The sequence below is a fragment of the Chrysemys picta genome, chromosome 3 (assembly GCF_011386835.1).
Source record: "Chrysemys picta bellii isolate R12L10 chromosome 3, ASM1138683v2, whole genome shotgun sequence".
Classification (NCBI taxonomy): domain Eukaryota; kingdom Metazoa; phylum Chordata; order Testudines; family Emydidae; genus Chrysemys; species Chrysemys picta.
Window position 1 is genome coordinate 26,824,253 of NC_088793.1, and position 23,043 is coordinate 26,847,295.

Below are 23,043 nucleotides of genomic sequence, written 5' to 3' on the forward strand. Positions count from 1 at the left end.
ACCCGACCCCCACCCATCCAGGAGGACTATCAAAATTTAAGTGGGCCATTATAAGACAAAAGCTTTGCTAGTTGCCCCATCCACCCATGAAGAAGTATGCACAGAAGCCCTTGTCCCATTGCTATGAATGCTGGAAGATGGAAATAAAAATAGTGGATGTGAAGATTTTTCATCTCTTTGCTATTTGAACTCTCACAGGGTCAGAGAAACCAAACTGAAGCCAGAGATCCCCAGGGGTTACCTCCTGGGAGCACCCTGAAAGACTTTGGGACAGATCACTACAACTATCACTCTTAGAATCTAGATAGTAACTAATTTGTGTGTATATGTTTGCTTGTTTTAACCTGTAAATAACATTCATTTCTTTCTCATAGTTAATAAACCTTTAGGTAGTTTATTATAGGATTGGCTACAGACATTGTCTTTGGTTTAAGGTGTAGGAAACCAATTGATCATGGGTAAGTGATGGTTTCTTGGGACTGGAAGCAACCTGAATATGGTGTGATTTTTTTGGTGTAAGTGACCATTTATCACTAAGTCCAGTTTGCCTGGATGGCAAGATAGACTGGAGAGTCTAAGGGGACTGTCTTAGACTCCATGGTAAGACTGTTATATTGACCCAGGAATTCACATTTGTTCCCGCCTGGTGAAATCTAATTATAAAACATACAACCAGTTTGGGGTGTCTGCCGTGTTTTTGACAGTCTGCCCTAAGGTAGGCACTCGTGGTCATGCTTGTGAGCCACTCCAGCCAGCCTGACAGGAGGAAATTTTGGCCTCATTGAAGTCAATAGCAGAACTCCCATTTGACTTCAATAGGGCCAGGTTTTCAGCTAATGTCTTTTTTTAATGACAGTATATATTTAAACAAGCATCAAAACTTGTGTGTTAACTCAGAGCCATCAAAACTTGGGCATGTATATATGAACCCAGAGCCAACTGTTTTGTCACTGCACCTCTGTTTACAGTCAGAGATCTCTGTTTCAGTTCATACTGTGGTAGTTCCAGTTGCACCATGCAGATAGACTGGTGAATTATACCTGAAGCTCCTATATATATATATAGTGTCTTATTTTGAAGGCATCCAGAAGGATCCAAAAGTCCTCTAATGGGTTTTGAATGATCCAAATCAGAGAGGAAGGATGTGACTTCAAGGGACTACTCACAACCTTGTAGCTTGCTTAAGCACAAGCTTAAGCGCTGGTTTGGTTGGAGACAGAGTTCAGCATCTTGGAGGACTGTGCCCAAGTTCAGCATTCTTTGCATACCCAAAAGTCACTGTGTTTGGGGTGTTCAAAACAATGCAGAAGCACAATCTGTGTTACTGAAACATTCTACACAATGAGTCAAATTCATACCCGATGTGACTCTACAGACTTATGCCAGAGATTAATTTGGCCTCTTTTGTATACCCCTGTGCTGTCTGGGCCTAAGGCACTAATAAAACAAATGTGGATTTATTTTTCATGTTTAATGTTACTGCTTTTGATGTAGGAAGCAAGCTGTACAAGAATCACTTCTAGTGCCCTGTTAAATGGCATGCTTTGAAGCTAACAGTATACCAGCTACAAAAGACTGAGCTAGCATTTTGCATGGCTGTTTAGGTTAAAAATGATATTTTCATTGCCGCTGTTAAATGTATCAACATGGTGTTGTGGAGGATACATTTGTTTTTAAAATGTCTCTGCAGCCCAAAATAATCCTCTAACAGGACAGTCTCAGAAGATAGATGAGATTCCTCTTAGAAGCAGTCCCTCTACGTCAGTTTTGAGGCACACAGGGGAGGCAGAGTGGAGACAAACAAGCAGTGTGGTCCAGGGGATAAGACACTAGACAGCAACACATGGGACTAGGGTGACCAGATAGAAAGTGTGAAAAACTGGGATGGCGGGGGGGGGGGGGGGAGAGAGAGAGAGATAATAGGCGTCTGTAAAAGAAAAAGCCAACATTTTCATGGCTGACTTAGAAAAACGCTTCCTTAGCTCTCTTCCCCTAACGTCCCTACTCTACTTATGCTACATTGATGACATCTTCATCATCTGGACCCATGGAAAAGAAGCCCTTGAGGAATTCCACCATGATTTCAATAATTTCCATCCCACCATCAACCTCAGCCTAGATCAATCCACACAAGCGGTCCATTTCCTGGACACTATTGTGCTAAATAGCGATGGTCACATAAATACCACCCTATACCGGAAACCTACTGACCGCTATACTTAACTACATGCCTCCAGCTTCCATCCAGGACACACCACACGATCTATTGTCTACAGCCAAGCTCTAAGATACAACTGCATTTGCTCCAAACCCTCAGACAGAGACAAGCACCTATAAGATCTCTATCAAGCATTCTTAAAACCACAATACCCACCTGCTGAAGTGAAAAAACAGATTGACAGAGCCAGACGAGTACCCAGAAGTCACCTCCTACAAGACAGGCCCAACAAAGAAAATAACAGAACACCACTAGCTGTCACCTTCAGCCCCCAACTAAAACCTCTCCAGCGCATCATCAAAGATCTACAACCTATCCTGAAAGATGATCCCTCACTCTCACAGATCTTGGGAGACAGACCTGTCCTCGCTTACAGACAACCCCCCAACCTGAAGCAAATACTCACCAGCAACCACACATCACTGAACAAAAACACTGACCCAGGAACCTATCCTTGCAACAAAGCCCAATGCCAACTCTGCCCACATATCTATTCAAGTGATATCATCATAGGACCTAATCACATCAGCCATACCATCAGGGGCTCGTTCACCTGCACATCTACCAATGTTATATATGCCATCATGTGCCAGCAATGCCCCTCTGCCATGTACATTGGCCAAACCGGACAGTCTCTACGCAAAAGAATTAATGGACACAAATCTGACATCAGGAATCATAACATTCAAAAACCGAACACTTTAACCTGTCTGGTCATTCAATGACAGACCTGCGGGTGGCAATTTTGCAACAAAAAAGCTTCAAAAACAGACTCCAGCGAGAAACTGCTGAGCTTGAATTGATATGCAAATTAGATACAATCAACTTAGGCTTAAATGGAGACTGGGAATGGCTGAGCCATTACAAACATTGAATCTATCTCCCCATGTAAGTACTCTGAGGCCTTGGCTACACTGGCAATTCACAGCGCTGCACTTCCTGCGCTCAGGGGTGTGAAAAAACACACCCCCCCCGAGCGCAGCGAGTGCAGCGCTGTAAAGCGCCAGTGTAATCAGCGCCTGCAGCGCTGCACGCTCGCTCGCAGCACCGCAAGCTATTCCCCTCGGAGAGGTGGAGTACTTGCAGCGCTGCGAGAGAGCTCTCTCAGCGCTGGCGGCGCAGCTACACTCGCACTTCACAGCGCTGCCGCGGCAGCACTGTGAATCCATGAGTGTAGCCAAGGCCTCACACTTCTTATCAAACTTTCTGTACTGGGCTATCTTGATTATCACTTCAAAAGTTTTTTTTCCCCTCTTACTTAATTGGCCTCTCAGAGTTGGTAAGACAACTCCCTCCTTTTCATGCTCACTCTATGTGTATATATATCTCCTCAATATATGTTCCATTCTATGCATCCGAAGAAGTGGGCTGTAGCCCACAAAAGCTTATGCTCAAATAAATTTGTTAGTCTCTAAGGTGCCACAAGTACTCCTGTTCTTTTTATGGATACAGACTAACACGGCTGCTACTCTGAAACCTGTCATAAGTGTAATGTTACAATTGAACCACATCCTTTCCCAGTTCTAGCTCCCAACAGACAAATAAAAATAAATATTATTTTACATAAAACAAATCTGTTTTAAAACTGTCTGCATTTTTAAGGATTGTATAAGAGATGATCAGTTACGATGCATCCTCCAACAACTAGAAAATACAGTGCTTAGCATTTACATAGTGTTTTTCATCTTAAAGTGCTGTACAAACATTAAGTAATCAAGCTTCACAATAACAAAGTGAGGAATGTAAGGAAGCATTATTTTGGCTATGTATTGTAATTATATTGTCTTATTAAGAATTTCCTGGTTTGTGCCTTTTAAAGTAATTATTGTAATTATCATAAAAGCTAATAAAATGTCACAAACCGTTTTTTTTACTATGAATCAACATTAAGCCAAGGAACTAATTTACAGCCTACCGTAGGCATACATTTTCCCCATTTATCTCCACTTCTATTTTCTCCTCTTGTCTACTTGAGTAAAGTCCATTTAACCATTTTGGGCTTGACCTTATTTCTGTTGAAGTCAATGGGCAATTTGGCCACCAACATCAATGGGAACAAGATTGGGCCCTTTATTTTTATTAAACAAATTCAGGAATAAATGGTAAGTGTGGGGTTGCCTCAACAGTCTTTACTGGATGTTTGCAAAGTGTTATTATGAGACGTTCGAATGAAATGTCCTACATAGGTTCAAAGCAAAATCATTAAGACATGATTGCCTGTGCATCCTTTCACTGGGAAAAAAGAATCTGTAAACTATTTTACTTCCAGTAATCCTAAAACCTGTATGTTCAGATGCTATGGTGATAAGGTCTATACAGGCAACTGGATAGAAGTGTTGCATAATGCTGAATTTCAACTGACCTCTTCTAGATCATCAGAAATGCGGCCAGAAAAGGCTAGGCTACGTCACTGAGGAAGATGATAGTTTGATTAGCCCTTAGGAGGGACTTCCTTATATGTCTGTGATTGACTGAAGATTAATTCTGAAAAGAGTCCCAGTTAGTTTTCCTTAGCTATAAGGATGGCAGTAGGGAGGTAAATCCTAAAAAATTAAGGGTTTAAACGGTAGGAATATGAGCAGCCTTAGGCTTTGACAAGTATACTGTGGCATAGGTGCTGGAACTAGGGATGCTGGGGGTGCTGCCGCACCCCCTGGCTTGAAGTGGTTTCCATCATATACAGGATTTACAGTTTGGTTCAATGGCTCTCAGCACCCCCATTATACAAATTGTTCCAGCACCTCTGCACTGTGGATTCCAGAGGAGACCAGGAAAAGACTGAACATAGCTGAATTCCACTGGTATGATACTCCTCTGACACTGGAGTAAATCTCAAGTCCAAGAAGTTACAGTGGTGCATAACCGGCAGAAGGGAGAGGAGCATCAACCCTATATTTGGATTTACTGAGATACCTGAACTGCTGGTAGATCCTAACAATACACACAAGTAATCTGCCTTCCAGGCACATCCAAAATACAGACTGTTTTTTCTGACTCCCTGAAAATGACTGCCTTGAATGGTACCATGCTTTCTTGTATTATTCTCTATCACAGCCATAAGCTTATAATTACCAGCTAGTCAGCACCTAAATTGTTGTGGCATTAAGCCCATCCAAAGTTGTTTCATAAACAGCTTCATCTATGCCCATAGGCTCTAATGTACCTTAATACCGGCTTTCTTTCAAAGGGGAAAAAAAAAAAACTATCTTCCTTCTCCCTCTCTCCCATTTGAATCTTTATTATATTCTTAAACAAACTGGTAGATCACAGGGTTTGGAGTTACCTAGGCAAATCCACTTTTACTATTATGATTGTTTATATTACCGTAATGCCAAAGAGTTTATTCACATTGTAAACAAGACAGACATAGAATGGGAAGAGAACAGTGAAGAAACTTGCCTAAGGTCACACAGCAGGACAGTGGCAAAGCCAGGAACCTAACTCAACTGACTCCCAGTCCAGTGCTCTGCCCACTGGCCATGTTGCCTCTCCAAATGCAATCTTCTGAAAGTTCCTTAATTCCTAAACACTATAACCAGGGTTGGACATGGGGCTTTAGCAGCACTGGAAAAGGAAAGAGGCATCAAGTGCCATCAACAGTCGTCTTCCATACTAGACGGCATTTCTCCAATGGATACCAGCAATAACGTGCGGCTGGTTGTAGATATTTTGAGTGGCATTGAGCTGGTGGCGCTAGAAAAGGCTCTGACAGCAGATATGGGAGTATAATTTATGTTTGGCTGATGAACTAGAAAACCCTGCAGAACCTGTGAGAATGGAATCCGACAGGCATGCCTCTTCCAGCTTCTCCTAGCCCAGCTGTTACAGCACTCACCTGAGATGCAGGTGACCGGGGTTCAATTCCTTCCTCTGCTGATGTGGAGAAAGGATCTGAACAAGAATCTTCCAATTCTCAGGAAGCCAATGGTAAATTCTGGGGTGGATCTTTCCAAGTAAGTTACAGTAGCCTCCTGGGGCTGCCCTATGGGCTGTAGTGCTGCTCGGACTATGTAAACTGGCCCCACTCTGACATGTCCCTCCCACACCCAGCCCCACCTCTGGAATGTCCCCATGTCAGGGCGTCAGAGGGGATCCATGGAAAGCAGCCTTATGGCTGTCCTCCTCAGTTCCTGACCCATGGAAATACTCCCCTCAGCAGACAGGGATTTTAAGAGTACTTTTATACCGCTCCAGTCTTTTACTTGGCATAAAAGGGCCAGAGCAGAGGTGAGGACATCACCCCTTATTGAAAACTTTCATTCACTTGAGTATTCCTTATTCCCATGAGCCATTCACATTGAAATCGGCGATCCTTACAGGATTAAGCCCTTCGATTCTTTCTCCAACTCACAATACTGTAAGTAGAATAATGACATTCTACCAAGCTGGAATCTGAAACGCAGCACAAGATACTCTTGCAGTGTCTGATGTGTGGGTGCATAAGCCCAAGATGGGTGAAACTGAAGAAAACGCCTGGGAGGAGCCATTCCGTGAAAACAAAGAACAATGGCTCAAGTATAGAAAACTGAAACACATAACTTGCCACAGTGAAAGACACCCTAAGGCAAAGGCTAACCATGGCAGTAATACAGGAGCAATATTTTCACAGGGATTAACTATTCTTGAGCAATTTTTTCCCCACATATAAAGCACAAACATACTTTTATTCAAACATCTATTTGGCAACCTCTTTATTTCTGGAATGAATACATTCATTGTACCCAGGCAAGAAAATTCCCACTCTACACTGAACTCAGAATAATCCATTGGCTAGAGTTCGGGATCTTATTTCTAGTCTCTGTGCGTTGTAATACGTTGGTCTTATTTCACTGGTTGAGGGCTAGGTGGTGGCAGTGGCCTGTGATATACAGAAGGTCAGACTAGATGATCTGGGGGTCCCTTCTGGCCTCAAACTCTAAGACTGTATATGACTCTCCCAACTAATGTCCTCTTTTGTAGGATTGCCTTAGGAGAGAGTTGTGCTAAACGAATCATTTTCACAAGAACTGGGTAATTTCGGTGAAGTGTCAACTGTCACCTTTACCAGGAAAGCACAATTTGGGGACTGAATGTGTTGAGTTTTCACTCTGGAAACAAACCTAAAAAATGTCACACATTTGTCTCAGGCAAATTTTCATCATTTTCACATACAAATGCTGTGATGCTTACAGCAAAATGAGCCTGTTTTAGAGAAATGAAACATGTTTTACATTTGTTGTTCACGTGCAAAGGAGAGAAAAAACAACAATGAAACATTTAATTTTGGGGGGAAACTGTTGAATTACATGGACTCCCCCTCTTTTCCTCTCCCCTTATTTTTTGCTTTCAACTATACTTCCTCCTAAAGTGTTATGGAGCTGCTGGCAGTATCTGCGCAAGCAGCTTAGTCTTTTGAAGGTGAAAATAGACTTTATCTGAACATTCAAAGCATGTGCTGTTCTCTAACGGTCCAGGAAGGAGTGGCAAGTGGAAAGGGAACCTGGAAAGAGTACAATGGGTCCGATTCTTCTTTCAGTTACATATTGGTTTAACACTGGAATAACAGCACTAACTCCTGATTTACACTGCTGTGAAAGTAAAATCAGGCCCACTGCATACACCAGTTTCAGACAAGACTTTCCTCTTCTTATGTAGAAAAATTCCCATGAGGGAAAGATTAAAAAAATAAGTATGGAGTACACACATCTTGCAGCAGGTACTCATGTGAGTAGTCCCACCAATCCCTGTATTTTCCTTACAATTTTAATCTAGAACCATAAATTCCTCAGGTTTTCCTTGTTACATACTATATTTTAACTCTAGTAGAAAATGATAAACAGATTGATTGGTTGCTTTATTATGGTAGTGTTCCACAGAACCTTTGTATATACCAGTGTATAAACATTTCCATTCTAAATTCTCATTTGAAGATACTTATACTTCAGCAGCAAACATTTGCTTTAAATGCTCAAAAATGAAAGACACACTTCGATAGAGCTGTTCGAGATTCTAGCCATAGGATTCCCACTGACTTGTGGGAACCACCCACGTACCATAACTTTGAAAATTAACCATTCTCAGGCCAAGAGTTATTTTATTTATTTACTTTCATTTTTTAAACAATTCTTCAAATTGGATATTGATTTTTTACTAAAAAAATATTTATTTTAAGCTAAGGGGGCCTAATACTGGAATCTATGATTTTTTAATCCTATAATATGGAGTGCCACTAAGGCCCCTTCTGTTTAGTACAAGACAGCTAGGGGGATATAGGGAGATGGTTCTGGGTGCAGTGCCATTAGTATGCTGATAACACTCAGCTAGGTCTTTGTGCAGCATTGGAGAGGGATGGTGCAGTCACTCAGTTCCCTACATCTAGGGCTTGGATGGCAGCTAACAGTCCAAGGCTCAACCCAGACAAGGCAGAGGTGATATTGGATTTGGGGAAGCAACAAGAGGAAATGGCAGGGATAACAGTGGCCCCTTTGACTAAAAGGGTATCCCTTGCTTCTGTTACCGGCGTTTGTATCCTGGGGATACTGTTACATCCCTGGCAGCTTTTGAATGTCCAGTTTGGAGCTGTTACAGGAATGCTCTTTTTCCATCTTTGCATGGCTAGAATATTATGACTTTCATTGTGGATGTGTAGCTCACCCCAGTAATTCACACCTTTCTCATCTCCATAGTCACATTGCTGGCCTTCTCGACAGCATTTGATACAATCAGCTCTAGAATCCTACTCGTAGACGTGGTAGGGATTAGCATGATTGCACTGAGGGGGCTTCAACCATTCTCTTCCCAAGCCTCATCCAGATGGATGTCAGCTCTTCTACTTTCAGAGGAGTCTTGCAAGGATCCATTGTCTCCCCCATCCTTTCGAACACCCATGTAAAGATGCTAGGGCAAACTGTGAAACAGTAACACTAGCGCTGCATCACATGCACTTCAGATGCAAACTGCACCTGCTCCCAGCTATCTAAGGGCACTGCTGAGATCAGCTATCAGATGAAAACAGCTGGCTGAAGTTAATCCTTGAAAGACAGGTAATGCAGGTGGGCAGGGGGAAGTATTCTGAAGTGCTCTGCAGGTGCCCTCTGCAGGCCTTATTTCATAATGTTTTAGAGGATTTTGGCTACATAATTTTCTGTCTTAATTGTTAGGTACTTAGACATCTCTATCATTACAGATACGTAGCCTAATTACATAATTATCTGTGCTGATACATAATACAAAATTAGGGCATATCATTACCAAATTAGGAAACAGCTACATATTTAAATAAAGGTGCATGGGAAAAAAATATTTAAAGAGGGAGATAGGGTTAAAGGAAAAGAATATTTCACCTTCAAGAAAGTCAAAACTTGGCCCTCATATGAGTGAGTAGGAGTGGGTGCAGAGAACCTCCATTCCCTGTGCACCCTGAACAGAACAGGAGTCCCCAAGACTCAAGCAAACTCAGTGACTGCTCCTTCCTAGTGTTTTCTGGGGAGCATGTCATGCCTTTTACAGAAGTTAGTGTTGGTACCAACCCAGAAACTTGTATCCAAATACTCCCAACCATTGGAAACTTTTTCATAGCTAGATCCCAAATCATCTCTTGTTAAACATAGTCCCAGAGAAGTTAAGTGACTGGGTTTAGGTGAGACAAGGTAGATGAAATAATATTTTTTATTGGACCAATTTCTGTTGGTGAAAGAGACAAGCTTTCAAGCTCCACAGAGCTCTTTTTCAGACCCAGGAAAGGTACTCAGAGTGTCAGAGCTAAATACAAGGGGGAACACATTATTTAGCAAAAGTAGTTAACACATATTCTAAGGGACCATTCAAGGTGTAATGCATATTAAGATGCTGGGCATGCTATAAGAACACAGACAGGCCACACAGTGAGTTAGTGGCAGAGCTGAGAATCTGACAAGTTCCTTATTCTAGATACCGACATACTGGGTCAGATCTTCAGCTGATGTAAATTGCCATAGTTCCATTGACATGAAGCTCCACCGGCTAGATTCTCACCCCACTGCTAGGATGCTTTATAACAGATATTAACGTGGCTTTAAATTGTGCTGAGATTTCTGTCCCAAATCTACGGTATTCAACATATCATTAACCTTATGCCACACACATCAAGGGAGTAGACACTGCAAAAGGTATCTGGTGAGTCTCCAAAAGTAGAAAGCAGTTCTTTCTCTATAGCATCACTTGACATATTGACTGCTCTGGAAACACTGGAGGTGAAGTACCATGCTATGAGGTGAGGTACCACAACTGCTGCAAAGGATAGCAAACTGGGAAATAAGAGGGGGAAGGGGTCCCAATCTCTTTAGAAACTAGTCAGATTGACAGTAACACTTCTTTAAGGAACAGGTGGGCGAAACTCATTCAGAATGAGCTGTGAGGGGAAGGGAGTAGAAAGACATTGCTGCACCTTCTTAATGATGAACAGTAGGTCTGGGCGACACTCTCCCTAGCCCTTTAGCACCTCAGATTAAAAGTTATATATATGGTGCATTTTGCATATGGTAGAAAAGAATCCAGCGTGAGGGAGATAAGCACAGCCTGAAATACCTTATGGGTAGGCTTGGTAGAATTTGATTTTTATTTTGCTTATAATTTTGATGGGTCATATAAATGGTTATTTTAAGCATTTTTTTTTCAATTTTTATCAAATTTAAATTTTCACAGTTGTAGGAAATTAAGAGGGGATCAGACAATGGTGGGGGGGGGGTCCAACAATAGTTATTTATTGACAGTAAATGCTGAGATTCAAAAAGTTAAAGCTTTATAACCGTTTAACCAACATCACATACAAAATAAATATCCTTAAATCAAACTCTAAGAAGTTCTCAACCAGTATTTTTCTTACCTTGCCTAATTGTAAAGGTCTCTTATTTTTGATCAAAATATTTTTTCATTGGGTTTTCTGCAGAGTGAAATCAATGTTTACCGATATCTACTGATAAAAAATCTAGTCTTTCCAAGTCTACTAATAGGTGACTGGACTTTGTAGAAAATTGATGGCAAGACCCACACAGGATTTCAGAACAACCTCTGACTCTATTTTGTTGACTGTCTTATTTAACAGTAAAAAGAACAGGAGTACTTGTGGCACCTTAGAGACTAACACATTTATTTGAGCATAAGCTTTTGTGGGCTACAGCATCCGAAGAAGTGGGCTCTAGCCCACGAAAGCTTATGCTCAAATAAATTTGTTAGTCTCTAAAGTGCCACAAGTACTCCTGTTCTTTTTGCGGATACAGACTATCACGGCTGATACTCTGAAACCTGTTATTTAACAGTGTTAGTTTTTAAATAATCCCAACTAGATTTTGTTGTTAACTCCTCTCCGTGATAAAGAAGGAGATGCTGGGTTACCTCTGCTTCTGTTTCTCTGGATGAGAGCGAGGTTTTATGAAAGGCTGTACATTCACTTCTGGCAGGAGTGCTATCTCTGCAACCAACAGGCCTGGAAAATCCTTGGGCAGTATGGATTCCATACAAACCACTCCTGAAGACAAAGTGGGATCTAGCATTTTTCACTAGTCCTTTGAAATATCAGTATATATTTCTCTACACTGAATTTTCTTGCTTTTGTCCATTTATCTTCCAACCTCCATGTTTTCTTTAGTGTTGTTTTGTTGTGCTTGAATATACAATTAAGAGAGCAAACTCTCATGCTAAGTCAGTCATCTCAACTCTGCAATTAATAGGGTTGTTGGTGAAAACAGGCAATTCATGTGAGCTTAATTAAACATGAAAAGAGGGGAATTTACTCTCGTTCAGTAAAAATATGGTTGATATCCCAAGGTACTGGGACTGTTCAAGCTATGGTTAGTAGAAACCTGATCTGAATCTCAACTACAGCCTACATAATAATAAAAGGCATCTAAACTGATGCCTAATCCAGCACCTGACTGTTGTACTATGCCACAGAACTTCCTAAAGAGGCACAACTATTCATTATTAACCTACCGACCCACAAGAATGCCCAGCACAAAAAAGTACAAAGCCACTGCATATCTCCTGTTTATTCTCCCCCCCCTCACTCTCTGAAACGCTCTTCTCCCTCTCCCATCCTCCCCACATTTGTTGCAGGTTTTATTCTGGGGGAAAGCTAACTCGAAGCTGTGTTTTGGAATTCACACTGAAAGTGGTGAGATTTGTGGTTATTATAATATTCTCCAGTAAGCGAATTCCAAAACCTAGAACACACTGCTGAGAAAGCCCTGCCTCCAGCTCTTACTGCTATTACGCTTGGGCTTGAAGTTTCATTGTCTTTAAGAAATATAGCTCTCAGCGGAGGCCATCACTACAAAGAGAAAGGCACTTTTGGAGGTATTTCAGACCAGTTCCATGGAGGGTCTTGAAGACCTGAGATCTTGAATCTGATCCAGTATTCTACTGAGAGCCAGCATAGTGAGCAGAGCACCAGGATGATGTATGCCTGGTGCTTAGTGTTGGTGAACAGGCAGGCTGCTGTATTCTGGACTAACTGAATTTTTTTAATGTTGGATAGCTCAGACATAGGTATAGTGAGTTGCGACAGTCTCTCCTGGAGACCATGAAGGCGGGGATCACTATGGACATTTGGTTTCTTAACATGTTACTGAGTCCAATACAATATTTGGGGCCAATTCAGCCCTGGGATCTGTGGAATTGTACTGTTTACATCAGGGCTCAGTACGGAACTCAGAGTTCCCATGTGCACCTTCCGTAACATGAAGACTGTTTGTTCAGCCTGAGTTGTGTCTACAAAACAGATATTGAAAATAGACACATGGCACCACAGAAAAACATTCCTATATTTTGAAACAAAATTCCTTGTCTCTCACAATACAAGTTTACTCCAGTATCAAAATAAAATATCTTATACTTCCCTTAGTTTCAGAGACTCCTTCATGAACCTTGTAGTGCTGAACGGTTTTAAATAATTTAAACAAGTAGAAAGGCCGCTTGTAAAAAATGTGTCACATTAAACTTACTAAAAGACAGCAGTTCACCATCTTCCTAGTGTTTAAAGCTATGACTAAATCAAACTTACAGGAGACCTAAAATACCAGAAGATGGTCACAACCTTAATTATGAAGAGGCCACCCTTTATATATAATAATAGATCTATCCACAGTACACATTTGGCTACAATCTAGTCATCTTTGCTATAATGAATCCCTGTAGACCTTGTGCTCTTGCAATTTAAAGAGAGTGCTCACTGAATCATTCCAGAGCAAAAGAAAACATTTATACTACAAACAAACAAACAAGGAGGGATGCTCTTGCATTTGGAGCACTGGACTGGAACTTGGGAGATCTGATTTCAGTTCTCTGCTCAGTTACAAACTTCCAGTGTGATCTTGGGCAAGTCATTTAATCTCTGCATGTCTGAGTTCCCCATATGCAAATTAGAGACTATCATACTTCTTTTCTCCCACCCTTGGTCTGTCTTGGTTATTTAGAGTGTTAGCTCTTCCGGGAATGGTTTGTCTCTTACTGGAGTATGTTCAGTATCTAGCACATGGGTTCCCAACATGGCATTTGCGACTCCTAAGAACAGGTTTCTTTATGGCTAGATGGAGGCGGGGGGGGGGGGGGGGGGGAGAGGCGGGTCCTGAAAAGTAAGAAAGGGGGATCCTAAAACTTTTTTTCTGTTGTAAAATGGGTCATGGTTGGAAGAAGGTTGTGAACCACTTGCATAGCACAATGGGGCCTTTATCTCTATTTGGGAGCTTTTAGCACCACTTTAAACAAATAATAAAACAATAACTACACAAAGAAATCCATGGCCTGATTGTGGCAGGATTGGGCTCTTACTTTGCCAGTGTTTTTCTGCATTCCCTGATATTATGTTTTAATGATGGCTTTCTCCCTTGCAGCTGCACCGCTCCTTTCCTTCTGTTTTATCCTCCAGGGAAGTCATAACCTGTACTTACGAATTCACAGGGTTTTGCCATGGAAATAATTTTGACATTCCAAATGAGGGACCCAACAGGTAGTAAAGGTTAGCTGTAATGGAACAAAGCCCTTTATAAATGATGCACAATAGTTTTTGTAATTAGCAAACATGCTTTTCAAAAAAAGAAATCTTTAGAGAGATGGAAAATGGGAATGAATTTACATATTTTTGAAGTATCTGGAGAATTTTCCTAGTGTGGCTTTCCCTCATTAAGATCTTTTGGAATGTAATATATGCATGGATGTGTGTCAGCTTTTTAAATGCTCTGGGTTGGATTACCTTTCTACTATCTAACCAGGGTTTTTTTAAGGTTGCCCATCACTATCGTATCTTCGTGCTTTTCACACAAAAAAGATAAACACAAAGATATGTTAGCCTTTAAATTCTATGGTTACCAAATAAACTTTCTTTATACTTTATGAGAGAATCTGAATTCAGCTGTTAGGGCCAGACTTTCAAAAGAGCTCACAACCAGATTTTTAAGTGCTCAGTTCCCACACCTGTGGCCAGAATTTCAAAAAAGCTTATCTTAAAATTAAACCCCTAAATAAGAGCCAGGATGGAAAACTTCCATTGGTTTCAATGAGGTCAGGATTTCAATTTCAGAACAGCCTGGCATCCAATGTGCTGATCTCGTTTGAGTATCTTGATACTTATTTTGAAGTCTAAACAAGAGTTGTTATTTTTTTTAAACTGTGCATGCTGAGCTTTGAAAATCTGACTGTTAGAGACTGGTCTGAAGAGAGGTTTCCTAAAATGTTTCTGAGTCCAAGATCTATATATAGAGAGAAATATGGGAATACGTTACATGTATCATCCCCCTCCCCAATCACACAAAGAATCGGCTTCACAGTTAATGCTGCCTCCTGGGGGAGGGAGATATTAGGTGCTGGACTAATTTTAAAGGATGGTCCTTTCGTGGGTGTTTCCATGGGAAGAACAGCCTCCCCCTTTGTTTTAGAATTCATGTGAGCAGGTACAGAGAGTTCCTGGCTTCTACTTAAGAAATGCAAGACATTTCTATTGTGGTTGTCTAATATGCATAGATGTTTGGCATAACACCCTCCTATTCATGTTGCTAGCGAGGAGAAAGAGGAGATATATTGATAGCGAAAACAGCAGTGTTATGGGAAATTGCAGAAAGACAGTAAGAATCTTGCCATTGCCAAGAATACATTCTTTATGTTAACTAGCGTTGTACTAAAAGTAATGTTGTCTTTTCACGGTTTCTCAGAAACCTATTTAATACAATATTAGAGCACCAAATATGTATTTCATGCTGAAAAACACTACTCTATGAAAATTCTATGTCCCAATCTGCTCGCTTTTTATTTGTGCTTTACAGTTTCTTCTGTTAAGTGCATTCTATATAGTTACCTTTAAACAGGATAAATTTACTTTTGCAGAAGTTTGTGTCTTTATCAGGTATTTGTCACAAATGATTTCATTGTATTTTTTATCAAATGTTTAGATTTTGAGTTAGCACTGAGGGAATACATTTAACATGTTTTCTGTCTATTTGATGTTTCCTCAAAGCAGCCAAACAGCATAGAATCTCAAGGTTGGAAGGGACCTCAGGAGGTCATCTAGTCTAACACCCTTCTCAAAGCAGGACCAATCCCCAGACAGATTTCTGCCCTAGATCCCTAACTGGCCCCCCTCAAGGATTGAACTCACAACCCTGGGTTTAGCAGGCCAATGCACAAACCACTGAGCTATCCCTCCCCGCATTGATAGTGCTACTGCGCCTTCTCCCCAACAGGTCCCCATTTGTATTTTTATCTCTCTGTTGCATCTAGTCATATAGATTGTGAAATCTCTGGGGGCAAAGACTGGCTTTGTTTTACTTGTTTGTGTACGTTAGCCCTGATTGGGGACCTTTGCTCCACCCCTGAGAATAAATAATAAATTCTTATTATTAATAATAATGGCTTCTTATCCAATTTCTATTTAAAAAGCTCATTATAAAATAATTACTATTATCTTCCTCATGGATCCTTAAGTCATATTTATAGATACATAGATATGATGTATGACTACATCATGTTAGGTGTGTACATGCTGCTGGTAAAAAGCATACAGGATATCCTACTAAATGAACTGCTCTATGGTCTAGGAAACTTCTCAGAATTCCTGGAGTGATCTTTACATATAGCTGAATTGTTCCTGAATGTTTACATCCTGTAAGGCACACACAGACAGACTTCCCTGAAATAAATAGCATGCCCATCTACCCTTGCTCCATCCCCCTCTAGTATACTAAGGGAGAACTGGTTCATTGTCCCGCATTGGTATACTCATCTAGTTCCCTTTAATATTGCAGTGGAGTGGAACAAGTGAGAATGTCCAGTAAAGTGCTACAGTGCAGTAATTCTCTTTAGCAGGGTTGGACAAGGATCCTCCTAATTTTGTTGTGATGAGAACTATGTCCCTTGTTCTGCTGTCTTGCATACAGTGGCATGAGTAACAGGGTGAGGAGGCAGCAGGTTTAAAGGCAGAATAAGATGGTGACATCTATGGGCACTAGGATGGGCACCAGTGATGCAAGACTCTCACAAGGTTCAGAGTTCAAATAAGTGCCCATAGATTGGATGCTTACCCAGTGCCTGATCCAAAGCCCAGTGAAATTAATGAAAATACGTTGATTGACTTCAGTGGCCTTTGACGCAGGCACTCAAAACTCAAGTGAATAATCCAAACCCTATAGACAGGAAAATCTGGGCTGGAAACCTCATGAGAACAGATTCTTTCACACAATTTCTGACATTTTTATTTCCAGTCATTATGAAAGAACAACTTTCCGTATTTTATTTTGTTACTTCTGGTTATACAGCTGCAGGTAGTAATGGGGGAGGGCGGGGGAGCCCACATCCAAACATTAAAAAAAGGTTCAGGTTAGGCTCAGTTTTAAACATGGACAAAGGTTTACGGAGGTTCATGTTTTATCCAAACCAGTTAAATATCTTTCTTATTAGAGAAGAATTAAGACATCATTCCTACTTTATTAGATAAAGCCATCAATACTTAAACATTATTGTAGAGTTGAAATGGTTGTCTTTGTTGATGAATATTATTATTTTTATAGTAGTGCCTAGATTCCTCAACTGAGCTCATCTCCCATTGTGCTAGACATTGTGCAAACATATAATAAGAGACAGTCTTTGCTCTAACGAACTTACAGTCTAAACATAAAACAAAGATAAAGAGTAGGAGAAAGGAAGTATTTTTATTCACAGTTTACAGATGAGGAACTGAGGCACTGAAATATTAAATGGTTTACAAGTTTACACAGGGACTTGTCTAGGGCAGAGCGAGGAATTGACCCTAGATCTCTAGAGCCCCTGTCCAGTGCCTTCACCCCACAAAAAAACATCCTTCCTCACTATGCAAGTTATCCAGCCTTCAAGATGGGAAACTTCTCCCAACACTGTTTTTGTGTTTTGTTTTTCCCCGTTTTGTCCAAACGACAACAATCCCTGTGTATATATTTGAATGTCTTACTCACGAGACCCTATAAATATGCTAGTGGGTGGACAAGTATTGTTTATTAAGAATTTGAGGAGCTATGTACTTCCTACAATACATTTTGGCATATCCTGAAATTTGGGCTGGGGTGAGGAGCTGGAATGGAGATCCACCTACCTAATCTTCAGTAAATATTTGAGAATAGAGCCTATTTTTTTCCCCATACACTCTTAAAATGACAGAGTAGAATTCAGTTGGATCTCAGTCAGGGAACATGAGGGATAGCCCAAAACATGAAAAATTATTTGACTAATCAAATCATATTATATTTTTCAGAACAATTTAAATTTAAACTCAATAATCTGGTTTAATAAAATACATAAGAAACCCATAAAACTTTACACCCAATTTATTATTTAATACTAACCTAAGGTGCATTATACCATAATGGCTCTGAATATTTCCTTTCCATTTGTAGGACTATTGGTATTTGCTTTTGCTTGCCATGTTCAGTGACCCGATTCCAAGAAGTATGACATCATAGGAGCCTATTTTCCACTTAGTACACACACATAGCTCATGTTATCATTAATGCCCATTATGTACACTTGCACAGTATGGGGCACATTTATTCCTGATGTAATCCTGCTGAACTCAAAACTTAAAGCAGAATGAATTTGGCCTTTTAAATCAAAATAAGATGTATGGAATCACAATATGAATTCAGAATGCCCATGTATTTAGGTTGATTTGCCTCCGGTCCCAAATTTTACTTTAAGGTATTTTTGTAAATTAGTTTCTTATGATGAATATACTATAAACACTAAATAAATACAACCCTCCAGTAAAACTGCTGCTAAAACTATTCAGTATCATTCAGCTATGTGGGAACAAAGTCTGGGGTCTAATCTTGATAGCCATGACACCAATTCAGTCAAAATCACAACAGTAACCCTACACCTTCAGATCTCTTAAGAGCTGCACACTGCAAGTCAGTTGCAGTGCATTAAAAACAAAACAACAACAACAAAAACTTTATTGAATCTACAAATTTACAGGCAATGTTAAATATTTTTATATGCCAATACAAGGTGTTCTATTAAACTGTCTACACATACACCTGTATACAGACATATCACTTTTATACAACACTCCCATTAACAAGTTCTGTAAACAAGCAAACATTCTACACAAGAAGGTCTAGTTGCATGAGTGCTATTCGTCTTAAGTGCTGCATAGTCAGGTTCATAGAAAGTACCCCAGCTGCAATGAATTCAGATCTGATACTAATCAACATGCGGGGGGGAGGGGGGGGGGGGAGAGAGAGGGAACAAAAACAAAAAAACAAAAACACAGAACTATTGGTGCCACCTCAAACAAAGCAGCAGAACCTCAGAGTTACGAACACCTTGGAAATGGAGGTTGTTTGTAACTCTGAAATGTTCATAACTCTGAGCAAAACGTTGTTCTTTCAAAAGTTTACAACTGAACATTGACTTAATACAGCTTTGAAACTTTACTATGCAGAAGAAAAATGCTGCTTTTAACCATCTTCATTTAAATGAAACAAGAACAGAAACAGTTTCCTGACGTTGTCAAATTTTTTTTTTTAAACTTTCCCTTTATATTTTTAGTAGTTTACATTTAACACAGTACTGTACTGTTTTTTCCCTTTTTTTGGGGTCTCTGCTGCTACCTGATTGCATACTGCTGGTTCTAAAAACAACAATTGTTGACCAGTCAGTTTGTAACTCTGGTGTTTGTAACTCTGAGGTTCTAAAGCAGTGGCTCTCAACTTTTCCAGACTACTGTACCCTTTTCTGGAATCTAATTTGTCTTATGTACCCCTAAGTTTCACCTCACTTAAAATCTACTTGATTACAAAATCAGACATAAAACAACAAAAGCGTCACAGCACACTTACTGAAAAATTGCGTACTTTCTCATTTTTACCATATAATTATAAAATAAATCTATTGGAATATAAATACTGTACTTACATTTCAGTGTATAGTACACCTCTACCCCGATATAATGCGACCCGATATAACACGAATTCAGCTATAACGCGGTAAAGCAGTGCTCTGGGGGGGGAGGAGGGGCGGCTGCACACTCTGGCAGATCAAAGCAAGTTCGATATAACACAGTTTCACCTATAAGATTTCTTGGCTCCCGAGGACAGCGTTATATCGGGGTAGAGGTGTATATAGAGCAGTATAAACAAGTCATGGTCCGTATGAAATTTTAGTTTGTACTGTCTTTGCTAGCACTTTTTATGTAGCCTGTTGTAAAACTAGGCAGATATCTAGACGAATTGATTTCAGGGGCATAGCTAGGGGGGGTGCAGGGGGAGCAGCCGCTCCCCCTGAGCACATTCTCCAAAAGTGGTGCCTTAGGTGCCGATTCCCTGGGTGCTCCAGGGCTGGAGCACCCACGGGGAAAATTTGGTGGGTACAGAGCACCCATTGGCAGCTCCCCGCCCTGCCCCCCAGCCCCAGCTCACTTCCGCCTCCTCCCCTGAACGTGCCTCCCACTCTGCTTCTCTGCCCCTCCCCCCTGGCTTCCCGCGAATCAGCTGTTTGTGCAGGAAGCCAGGAGGGCACAGAAGCAAGCGGTGGCTTCGCGTTCAGGCCCAAGGAGGCGGAGGCGGAGTGGAGGTGAGCTGGGGTGGGGAGCAGTTTCCCTGTGCGCCCTCCCCCGGGTTGCCTGCTGCGGGAAGCGGAGTAACGCGGCCCCAGCCTGCTCCACTTCCCTTGCCCGGGCTCCAGTCGTGTCACGGGGAGGATTGGGGAAAGGTCCCTCCTCGCCCCCACCCCCTGCACTCACCAGCAGTGGCGGGAAGCGGAGCAATGCAGCCCCAGCCTGCTCCACTCTGCCAGCTCCCAGCTGCATCACTCCGCTTCCTGCCGTCGGTAAGTGCGGGGAGGTTGGGTTAAGGTCCCCCCTCCCCTGCACTCACCGGCGGCAGGAAGCGGAGTGCCGCAGCTGGGAGATGGCGGAGTAGAGTTGGCTGGGGCCGAGCTGCTCCGCTTCCACCGCTGCAAGTGAGTGCAGGGGGGGAATCCCTTCCCCCAAACTCCCTCCCCTGAGCGACACGGCTGGGGGGGGCGAGGGAACCGGAGTGGGCTGCTCCCCGTCTCCTGCTAATCCCCTGGGCCACTCTGCATTAAAACATAGATGTGCTTAGGGTTATTTTTTTAATGTAGCATTAAAAGCTGCTGCATTTTCTATGTTAAGACATAAGGTATTGCATAGTCTGCATTGATTTCCGTCCCTAAAGTCCACACTGTTGTTTGTAAGGGTATGGTTCGTTGAAGCAGTTAAGATTTACCTCCGAGTATCTCTCAGTACGTTATTCATGCCTGGGCCTACATTGTACTCTCTGTAAGTACACTGCAGCCGTGCAGAGATCTACAGCTCTATACGTTGCACCCCAGGCACAGATCTGTAGATGCAGCCTCCAATGGTCAAGAACGTCTAGCTCTGTCTTGCTCCCTGGAAATGTACTGCTTTGACGTGCGTTGTCACTTTCCCGGGTGTCACATTTGCCTGGATGTTTGGGGAGTGGGGGAAGTTTGGATGCAAGTTCCGTCCGTACTTTTCACAAAGTTGCTCAAGCCCTTAGGGCAGCAAAGTTGCCTCTGTGTTATTTTTTTAACATGATTATTTCAAATGCCTTTCCCCTCTACATACTCCCTCCCTCCCCATTGCATTGCGCTGGATCTCTGGAGTTTAAGCTTGTGTGCTGACACCCAGCCCTAGACTTGCCCTCCACTCCGGACGGTCTCTTCCCTTCACAGCTGCTGCTCTACCTCCTGCTGCTCCAGCTACACTTTACTGCTCAGGACTTCGGGCAACTTTTCTTCCCAGCCTCCTCTCCCTCCCTCTATACCTCCTCAGGCAAAGGATTGCACTTTTGCTGCTCCAGATCCGGTGCTGGCATTTTTCATATTTATTTTCACTATTAAAAGGCATAAAGCTTCTGGGTCTTGGAGGTAATTCGGTGGCGGGTCCTTCTTTCTTCTGCGGCAAGACTTGGGTTTTTCTTTTCTTTTCCTTCGTGGCGGATGGCGCCTTTTTTATGTGTTTGCTCCCTCTGCTGTTAAAACCTGGCTACGCCACTGGTTGATTTACCCCCTGGAGGACCTCTGCATACCCCCGAGGGCTCACATACCCCTGGTTGAGAACCACTGTTCTACAGAATATACATGAGGGGAGAGAAACTGTGAAGTCATGGTTTCATTGAAGTCAATGGGAGTTTTACCACTGACTTCAGCAGAGTGAGGATTTTGCCCTGTGTGTAGACATATATAATTTTCAGCCTATAACAAACTAGGCTAAACACATAAGAGTTATGTTAAAGCAATATTAAGGGTACTTATTAACAAAAGCAGGAATAGCCAAACACTGGGGAATCTTACTTAGCTTATATTTCCAAACACAAGTGGAACATAAAGGCGCTAAAGCTCATACACAGAGAAGGAAAATCTGGCTGTTGTCAAAGTTCTCATGCTTTTAAGCAGCACTGAACCCTCATACTCTGATTTACGTTTTGCACTACCACTCAGTAACAATGGAACTAAATTTTATCTCTGGGCTATTTCCCCCTGGGGTAAAGCACCTTGTGGGAGTCTACAATGACCTCTAAGGATGACTCAAACACTTTTGAAAAGAAGTCCTCGTGGCTGGGAAATGATATCATAAAACTGTCCCTCCCACACAACCCCCCTCCACAAATATTTATTTAGACCTCATTCCCCAGTTTTTATTTGTAATTTATCAAACAGGAAGCAATGGTTCCACAACAGTTAAACACCTTATATATTTTGCTACACATACATATTTTGCAAACGCTTATTTACTTTTCCTACAAACATGCATGAGAAATAAGATGCAAGTCAATGTAGGACACACGCCAAACATCATCTAAAACAGAGGCAATCAATAATCACTCAATACAAAACACAACGCTCTAAAGCAGTAATAGCAGGGTTTTCACAAAACAACCACTAGGGAGTCACAGTCTTCTGGAAGACAGGACTTTTCGGAACGCTGTTTTAATGTACAGAATTAAAGTGCACAGATGGTAATTTAATTCATATACACTGCAGATGGCAGTGTTTGTACAGTAACCTTCCCTGGCAGCGGGAAGGGGGATGCTTATAATATTTGTGGGGATGGTGTGGTCCAGAGCCGGGGAAATGCAGGAAAGATGGACTGCAGTTTCATTTCAGATAAATACAGATAGTCCTTGCCTACAGAGATCATTACGGAGCTCCAGGCCATCAAAGGACTGGTAAAATTGACTGCTGGCATTTTTATTGTTCCTCAACCTAACACTGTAATTTTCTGAACTAAGTGTTCATCACCACTATCCATTATTTTTCCTACTTAAAATTACTTTGAAGCCTCTGATCTTCAGGCAGTTGTTCCA

The 23,043-nt window shown here is 41.6% G+C and overlaps 1 protein-coding gene across 6 annotated transcripts in view; it reads right to left on the reverse strand.

Annotated features, from left to right (window-relative positions):
• VSNL1 (visinin like 1) overlaps positions 1-23,043 on the reverse strand; it is a 140,434-nt gene that overhangs the window by 47,930 nt on the left and 69,461 nt on the right. The window lies entirely within an intron of this gene.